Source organism: Phaseolus vulgaris, chromosome 11 (assembly GCF_051622355.1).
Source record: "Phaseolus vulgaris cultivar YP4 chromosome 11, ASM5162235v1, whole genome shotgun sequence".
NCBI lineage: Eukaryota > Viridiplantae > Streptophyta > Magnoliopsida > Fabales > Fabaceae > Phaseolus > Phaseolus vulgaris.
Genome location: NC_143508.1, coordinates 25292695 through 25302532, shown reverse-complemented (window position 1 = coordinate 25302532; position 9838 = coordinate 25292695).

Here is a 9838-nt window from a genome sequence, read left to right as displayed (position 1 = left end):
GAGATCATGGGAACCATGGTGCCTCCCAACCTGGTGGGGGTCAAGGCATCGTTCAAGGGGGTAGAAGACCCGGAAGCGCATCTGACGGCGTTCCACACCCAGATGATGTTGTCTGGGGGTTCAGACGCTGTCTACTGCAAAATGTTTATGAGTACGCTCAGCGGAATCGCCATGGAGTGGTTTGTAAGCCTACCAGAAGGACACATCACGTCTTTCTCTCAGTTCTCGAAGCTCTTCACTGAGCAATACATCGTCAACAAGGCACCTGCAGTAGTGTCCTACGATCTGTTCGACGTGCGCCAGTACCAAGGTGAGTCGCTGAAAGACTACCTCAACCGCTTTGGAGCACAAGTGGTTAGACTGCCCAGCAAAGATGAAGATATGCTGGTGCACGCGTTTAAGAAGGGTGTGCTGCCTGGCCCTTTCAACGAGTCTCTCATCAGGAGCCATCCCAGCACCTTTGCAGAGATTCGACGACGTGCGGTGGCGCACATAGTGGCAGAAACAGAGGTTTCTGAGAAGAGGGGAAGTGCTGCACCACCCAGACCGCGTGGAGGGCAAGGAAAGCCACAACAAGCAAGGGTGCATGAGGCCAAGGAGGGGAAGAAGGTGCGGGAAAAACCTCGTCCCTATGCACCAGGCAAAGACCAGAGCAGGGGGCGTGCAAGGGAGAATAACGCACCCCCGAGATACAACTTCATGGTAGGATTGGTGGATCTCATCGCCCTTCCTGCTGTAGCAGCAAGACTACGAGTACCAGAGAAGACAGATAAGGTACTTGGAAGGAAGAAGAATGAATGGTGTGAGTTTCATCAGGCCTTTGGCCATACACTTCATTCCTGTTTGGCGCTGGGACACCAACTGGAAGAGTTGGTGAAGTCTGGTTTCCTAGCAGATTACCTACGTGAGCCGCAGGGTGATCGCGCGTCAGGATCCCAGATCGAAGAACAACAGCATGAAGTCCCTGTGCATGGGGAAGTGCAGACGATCGCGGGAGGCTTCTCTGGTGGGGGATGCACAGCTTCACAAAGAAGGTGATACGCTCGATCGGTGATGGCGGTAGATGCAGTGAATGAGAGTCATTACCCTGAAGTGGACATTATCTTCAGGAAAGCTGACCTACGGGACGTTGTCCCGCATGACAACGACCCTGTGGTCATTTCTCTCATCACAGCAGGAAGACGAGTGCATAGAGTACTCGTAGATCAAGGAAGCTCGGCGGATGTCATGTTCTGGCCAACATTCAACAAGCTACAGTTGTCCCCTGATCAGTTAAGACCGTATACTGGTTGTCTCTAAGGTTTTGCAGGAGATCAGGTAGAGGTGCGGGGATACATTGAGCTGAGGACAACGTTCACTGACGGAACGACAGCCCGCACTGAAAAGATAAAGTACCTGGTGGTGAACGCCCCTTCTGCGTACAATGTCTTGTTGGGGAGGCCAACACTCAATAGACTGGGCGCAATACCATCGACGAGGCATATGAAGTTGAAGCTGCCGTCGATGGAGGGGACCGTGATAACCATCAAGTCGGATCAGGCTGAGGCAAGACGCTGTTATGAGAACAGCTTGAAACAAAAGAGAAGTATGTGCCACGTCACCACAAAACCACCACCAGGCGTGCGCGAAGAGCGATCGATGGTCAGGGAGACACAGAACGCTCAGAGGATGGAGGATGCTGCGGTGGGGGGCTCCCAGGTAGCCCAAGTTGAAGAAGAAGAGGAAGGCGTGATCACTCCTCGCGAGTCAGGGATCGCGAGGGCGGTCATCGCCAGTGAGAGAAGGCCCCACCCAGCTGAAGGTTGGGTCGAAGTGGACGTCGGGGGAAGAAAGTTCAAGTTAGGGGGATCCCTCGTTGAAGAAGAGCGAAGGCTGATCATGGGTGTGATTGCGAAGCACATGAATGCCTTCGCATGGTCAGCATCCGACATGCCAGGAATCGACCCCGACTTCCTCTGCCATCGTCTGTCGATGGACCCCATGGTTCGACCTGTGCGACAGAGGCGAAGGAAATTCAATGAGGAAAAGAGGAAGGTGATGCACGACGAAGCGCAGAAGCTCCTTGCCGCAGGGCACATCAGAGAAATCCAGTACCCCGAGTGGCTAGCGAATGTGGTACTGGTTCAAAAGGCAAGCGGCAAGTGGAGAATGTGTGTGGACTTCACTGACCTCAACAAGGCGTGCCCCAAGGATTCTTACCCCTTACCCAGTATAGATGCTCTAGTTGATAGCGCCTCGGGGGGAAAGCTACTCAGCTTCTTGGACGCTTTCTCGGGGTATAACCAGATCAGGATGCACCCAATGGACGAATGCAAGACTGCGTTTATGACGGAATGGTCTTGCTATTGCTACAAGGTCATGCCATTTGGGTTAAAGAATGCGGGGGCTACCTACCAGCGGCTCATGGATAGGGTGCTCTCGCCCATGCTGGGAAGGAACGTACACGCCTATGTAGATGACATGGTGGTTACGTCCCAAGAGAAGAAGCATCATGCAGCTGATCTGGAAGAGCTATTCACCACCATTGCCAAGTATAGGCTGAAGCTCAACCCTGAGAAATGCATTTTCGGTGTGGAGGCTGGGAAGTTCTTGGGCTTCCTCTTGACAGAGCGGGGAATCGAAGCTAATCCGGAGAAGTGTGCGGCGATCGTGGCAATGAGGAGCCCAACGACGGTGAAGGAGGTGCAGCAGCTCACCGGTCACTTGGCAGCTCTGTCCCGGTTTATGTCCGCTGGAGGGGAGAAAGGTCACCCATACTTGCAGTGTCTCAAACGCAACAGTAGATTTCTCTGGACACAGGAGTGCGAGGAGGCCTTCATCAAGTTAAAAGGGTACCTGGCGAGCCCACCAGTCTTGCGAAAACCCCAGGTAGGCATCCCTCTTCGTCTATATTTTGCTGTGACGGAGAGAGCAGTCAGCTCGGTCCTGGTGCAAGAGCAGAGCCAGGCCCAGAGGCCTGTTTACTTCGTGAGTAAAGTGCTGCAAGGCCCTGAAACGAGGTACCAAGCCCTCGAGAAGGCTGCTCTGGCGGTGGTGTTTTCAGCCAGAAGACTCAGGCATTACTTCCACAGCTTCACAGTGGTGGTAATGACTGATCTGCCTATCCAGAACGTATTGAAGAAACCTGATGTAGCAGGCAGGATGGTCAAATGGGCAGTAGAATTGTCAGAATTTGATATTCAGTACGAGCCCCGAGGACCGATCAAGGGGCAGGTGTTCGCGGACTTTGTAGTCGAGCTATCATCAATCGCGACACCTGCAGAAGGGCTAGATTTCCGATGGGTGTTATCGGTGGATGGCTCCTCTAATCAGCAGGGAAGCGGCGCTGGAGTCATCTTGGAAGGACCAAATGGGGTACTGATCGAGCAGTCCCTCCGCTTTGCCTTCAAAGCTAGCAACAATCAGGCGGAGTATGAGGCCCTGATCGCAGGAATGTTGCTAGCAAGAGAAATGGGAGCAAGAAATCTGCTGGCCAAGAGCGATTCGTTACTGGTCACCGGGCAGGTTACGGGGGAACTCCAAGCAAAGGATCCCCAGATGGCAGCCTACCTGGAGTATGTGCAGCTCCTGAAGACGTCCTTCGCCGAGTTTGAGTTAGTGCACGTGCCAAGAGAGCAAAATGCCCGAGCAGACCTGCTTGCTAAGCTGGCCAGCTCAGGCAAGGGGGGGAAGCAGAGGACCGTCATTCAGGAGACCCTGAAGGTGCCGCGCGCGTTCGTATCAGACAACCAGGTGCTTCATGTATGCAAGTCAATGGAGCGTCTAACGATCGGTCATCGGTCGTTGACCCAAGAAACGCTAAGAGCACCGAGGGTGAGATCGCGACCCTCAAAGACCGATGAGTCGATGGAGGTCCATGCGGAGAAGGAACCCGACACCTGGATGACGCCATACCAGCTATACTTAGAAGATGGTGTACTCCCGCTCGATCTGGCAGAGGCAAAAAGAATAAAGAAGGGTTCAAGTAACTCTCATAGATGGAAGCCTATTTAGATTTGGATTCTCTCACCCTGTGCAGATCTGTGTACACGGCGAGCAATGCACCAGGCTCATGTCTGAGCTGCACGAGGGGGTGTGCGGAAGCCACGTAGGTGGTCGCGCTTTGGCAAGTAGAGTACTCCGCGCGGGGTACTACTGGCCAAAGCTGAAGGAAGATTGCATAAGGTTTGCTCAGCGATGCAAACAGTGTCAACTGCATGCAGACTGGCACAAGGCACCCCCTGAGGAGTTGAGGTCCATCCATAGCCGGTGGCCATTCCATACATGGGGGATTGACATCTTAGGACCCTTTCCCCTGGCGACAAGGCAGATGAAGTTCCTCATCGTGGCCATCGAGTATTTCACCAAGTGGGTGGAGGCAGAGCCAGTCGCACACATCACCGCACAGAAAGTTGAACACTTCGTCTGGAAGAACATTGTCTGCCGCTTCGGAATACCCAAGAGGCTGGTTTCCGACAATGGCACCCAGTTCACAAGTCATCAGCTGAGGAAGATGTGTGAAGAGTTAAAGATACAACAGGTCTTCGCATCAGTGGAGCACCCACAAACCAATGGGCAGGTGGAGTCAGCAAAGCGAGTGCTGCTCAGGAGGCTGAAGCGAAGACTAGACAAGGCCAAAGGAGGCTGGGCAGAGGAGGTCCCCAGAATTGTATGGTCTTATCACACCACCCCACAGTCCAGCACCCATGAGACACCCTTCAGCCTTGTCTATGGGACAGACGCCATGATTCCTGTGGAGATACAGGAGAGCTCCCCCAGATTCTTGAACTTCGTTGCTGAAGAGTCCAATGAAGAGCGTAAGGTGAATCTGGATCTGCTAGACGAAGTGCGAGAAGAGGCCAGAGTCAGTGCTGAAGCTGTGAAGAGAAGAGTAGAGCGGAGGCACAACTCTAAAGTGAGGCCCAGGCGCTTCCAGGAAGGTGATCTGGTGATGAGAAAGGCGCATCAGAATGACATGCAGAACAAGTTATCCCCAAAGTGGACAGGCCCGTACAGAGTGGTGGAGACATTAGAGAACGGAGCCTATCGCCTAGAGACTTTGGAAGGAGGAGCAATCCCCAGAACGTGGAACGCCACCCATTTAAAATTTTATTTCAGTTAAAGTTGTACAGTAATGGCGTTCTCGCGCTAAAAGACACATGCTTTGTATGTGGTGGAAACAGTTGAACAGACAAGGGGGCACCCTTTTCCCTAAAGAGGGTTTTTAACGAGGCCACCCAATTAAAGAAAAATTTCCAGCATATCAAGTGTGCTCAAGTATTAAAGTTAAAATCCTCCTTGCCCCAGGTGCAAGTGCAGGTGATTGGTTAGGCCCTACTTGCCCTAGGCGCAAGTACTGGCACCGATCTAAGTCTTCCTCACCCCAGGTGTGAGCGCAAGCAGTTAAAGGTTTGAAAAGCCAGGGGTGCTAGTAAGACCAAGTGAGGGAAAGGAAAGGTTTTGACAAAACGTCCTTACCCACTTGGCATACACCAATATTGGCCCAGTAAGACTCTTAGTCCGAAACCCTTCTCACCCCAGGAGTGAGGCAGGGAATGAGCGACTCAACCCGCCAAAAGGTGATGACCTTGGGGAAAGTAAGAGGGGTTAGCGAGAAACACTTTTCTTTCCCCAAGACGAGGCATCACCTTGAGCGATCGGTGTCAAAGTCCTCTATGCACTTAGCGCTAGAGCGACAGAGAAAGCTAAGTAAAGACTAAAGAACGATCACTGATGAGTCGTCAGTAATTGGCTAGTGGTGCAAAGCAGCGCACGAGGACTGTTAAACACCAAGTTGAGAGAATAGCCAGTCGTGATCAAGTAGAAGCGAAAGAATAAGAGAAGCAGATCGCGCTAAGCCTAAGCTGGTTAACACTTAGTCGTGCGCAAAGTGAAAGACGAAGCTCAAGATCGCGCTAAGCCTAAGCTGGTTAACACTTAGTCGTGTGCGAAAGGAAAGGTAAAGCCCAAGATCGCGCTGAACCTAAGCTAGCTAGTCGCGCACATAAAGATAAGTGAAGTTCAAAGAAAATGCAAAAGAAGAAACTTACGCAAGAAAGAAGCATTGAGATATTACATTCATAGCCAAGTCTTATACAATTCCAAAGTGCAAAGAAAAACTGTGCAGAAGCTAAATTTACAAGAGAAAAGAGGGGTTTAAGGGGCAGGGGGGATGAGCTTTCCATCCACCACTTCATGGTAGATGCTAAACTGCGAGAGGTCCAGGTCTGGGAGAACGCATTTGATTTGCTCGAGTGCTAGCTCGAATCCGTCTGTAAGGGCATCAGCACCCACGTTCATCAAATCAGCCTTCTCCACCTCTAGTTCTTGCTTTGAAGCCTCCGCAGCATCTCTCTCAGTGGTGACGGCAGCAAGGGAGGAGGCCGCTTCAGACAGTTTGCCCACCACCTCCTCAAGTCTTTTCTCCCCAGCAGCAGCTGCTTCTTTGGCGGACTCGAGCTCCCCCAATAGCTGAGTGTTCTGTTGGCGCAGGGAGGAAGTCTCGGCCTTAAGCTCCACCACCTCGCAGTCCAAAGAGCTCACCATCTGCCCCATCAAGATCTCCGTCTTGATGGTCTCCTGGACCTGCGCTAGGTATTCCCTCCTAGCCTTCTCCACCATGCCTCGCATCAGTTCAACGGACCCTTGAGCGGCTTCGAAGTCACTTCGCAGTGACTCCTTGTCGTGCTCAAGCTCCTTCACCCTCTTCTCCAGGGCTATTTGTTTGCGATGTTGGGTGGAGAATTCCAGAGAGAGCACCACCTGCCTTGCCAGGTGCATGTCAACCTCGTCACCATTCCACTCGACGAGCTCCCGGTTACTTATGAGCTGTCGAACTAGGGTGATGACCCTGCTGAAATTCTCGTGGGTGGCCCCAGAAGCGCTTGGACGCGAGCTAGACCCACCACATTCAGCAGTGGCGGTAGGAATTGGCAGCAGTGGTGGTGGTGCACCCCCAGTTTGGGCAGAAGCACCCCCAGCAGGATGAGCGGATGGACCAGGTGATTGGCCTGCTGGGGGGGAAGATGGCAGCTTGGTAGCTGGAGGCAACTGCTGGCCTGGAGAAGGAGGGTTGATGGGCTCTGTGGCAGTTTGAGCACAGGGAGGAGGGGAAGACCCTTCCTCTACTTCCACCACCTCAATCTCTCCAGGCTGGAGAGATGAGGCCCCTTCAACTGCTGATCTTTTCCTCTGGCGGTGTACAAGAGGAGAGCCTGAGCTCTCCTCTTCAGTCGAAGCAGCAGCAGCGGCAGCAGTTGAAGTGGAAGCCTTCACCAGCCTTTTCCTTTTCTTCCCTTGCTCGGGGCCTCCAGCTGGCGCGACCGAGAGTGGGGGGGCTGCGATGGGCTCAGTTGTAGAGGAAGAGGAGCCAGTGCCCTTGGCTCCCCTACGTTTGGCAAGCTCCAGCAGGGCCAGCTTCCTGTCTTTCCCCGTCATTGAGTCTGCATAGACGAGAAAAGGAGGGGTTAGTTGACCAAGGTATGCAAGTAAGTTAAAAAACACCCAAAAGCATGCATGGAAAGGTGCAGGTATCCTAAGAGGGAAATGAAGAGCTACCTATATACTTCTTTAAGGCCACCACATCGAACTCGTCTTTGATAAGACGAGCAGAATTGTACTTGGCCCCCAGGAGCAGCCCGCACAGCTCGCGCTCATAAGGGGCCATGGCTTCGAGGTCCCTGGATTTCTTGAACTCAACTCCAGGAACCCAGTAGAGGGGGTACCCCTAGAGCAGACTTGGACTTTGAGGGGTAGCAGATATCATGTAGAATCTGCCCTTCCAATCTTTGAAGGACTGCTGGTACAGGCCCAGGAGCACCCGTCCAGCAACCCCGTTCAGGCTGACCCAGGACCTGTCCCCAGGGTTCTTCGCTTCGAAGAAATAGAGGAACACGTCCACGGAGGCGTTGTGCCCGAAATAGTTGCAGAGGATTTGGAACGCCCGGATGAAGGCCCAGGCATTTGGATGGAGTTGGCAGGGCGCGACGTTTAACTCCATCATCAGCTCTTTTTCGAAGAAAGTGAAAGGGAGGCGCAGCTTTAGTCTCTTGAAAATGGCGGAGTAGATGAAGACGAAGGGCACCCCATTGGTGGCCCTGTCATCCGCGCAGATAGGCATTCCTCGAGGAGGAATGCGGATTTGAATGTTGAATTCATTCTCCCTGTCGACGGAGCAGGAAGGCTCATCAGGATTGCGACTTAGCAGGGACTTGAGATGGCCCTCGGGCAGTAGAGTGGAGGTTTCAGCGAGCAATGCCAGGGGAGCCCATTCGTAGACCCTGGCATTGTCGTGGTAGGAGGTAGCCACAGGCAGTGGTGGAGCTGGCGCACTCGCGGAAGGCTGTGCACCAGAAGAAGAGGCAATGATGCGCGCAGTTTGTTTCAAGCGAGCCATCGTGAGATAGCTGCAAATGGAGGAAAAACGAAAAAGTCAGAATGAATGGGAGAAGAAGGAATGATGAATGTTTCGGTGAAAACAGAGAGGGGAAAGGAGAAGGAGATGCCCAGGTGAAAAGAGAAAGAAGAAGAAGCAGAAGCCAGAGCGAGGGCATGAAAAACCCTAGCGCGGGTTCGAGAGAGGGAAATAGAGAAGATGAATGCATGATAACCAGAATGATAAATGCAATCGGTAAAGATGACCAAAAAGGGGCCAGGGAGAAGAAAAACCATACCTTTGGATGATCGCAAGAGTTTGGGAAGCAGAGAATTTGAAGAAAGATGGGTGCGCAGAGGAGAAGTTCGCAGAGAGTCTGGGAGTCGAATGAAGAAGATGGAGGAACAGTGAAAGGGCGCGCCAATTTGAATAAGAGAAGCGCTAGTGACGCGCAGCGCTGGCCGTTGATGGGGCCACGTGTCGCGAGATTAAGAGAAGAAGCCCAAACGTTAAAGAAGCAGCACGTGAGGTGGCACGTGAGGCGGCCCCACTTGCCACGTGGACTGAGGGCACGACCACTTAGTCTCTTCGCTGAGAATGAGTTCTCGACTCGAGACTGGAGGGCTTGTGATCCGATCGGTCATCGGTAGTCGATGACGTCAGCATCAGAGAACCACGTGGACCACTCGCAGGGTGACACGTGGACCAGGTGGCAGAGAGGTCGGGGGGACGATCGCCAAGAGAGGTGATCGGTGGTCAGTAACCAAGTTACCACCAACAGATCAGGCGGCAGAGAGGTCGGGGGATAGATCACCCAGAATGGTGATCGGTGGTCAGTAGCCAAGTGGCCACCAGCAGACCAGTTCCCAGACTCGCGCCTGGAGGCAGAGCGCGAGAAGCGAATAAACACTGATCAGTCATCGGGTGTATTGTCATCGGGGTCTCGTGTTACACGCAGTTAAACTGGGACCGAGGTTCCCAGCGAGAGCGTTACGCATGGATCTCGCATGAGCACGCCTCAGGGAATCATGCACGAGAGTGGCCTGGGGGAACTAGTAAGCCAGTCAGTGATTGGTGATTCCCTCAACCCATTACGTGCGTGGCATCGTGAAGGGTAAGTCGCCTACGCAGAGAGCAACGTTTGGTGAGTGTGCCTAGACCAGCCACACCCGACGTTCTCCTAAGAGTATGCGATTTACCCAGATAAGAGAAACATCCTGAGTTACTCCGCAAGGGCGTAACTTAGGCACACAAAGAGAGGCACTAGAGCCCTTCCAGTAAGTGACACGTGTGTGGTTAGATGTGAGTTGCAGGCCTCCACGTGTCATCATCTGAGAGGGGTGCGGTCCAGACAAAAGAGCACTCCGTACCACTGAAGGTACAGACAGGCGCAGCCAAGCGCAGAGACGCGCAGACATGCACAGACTCTCACGCTCCCCACTGCTGATTCTGAAGGTACGCTGTCTCTGAAAAGCGTAACAGGTT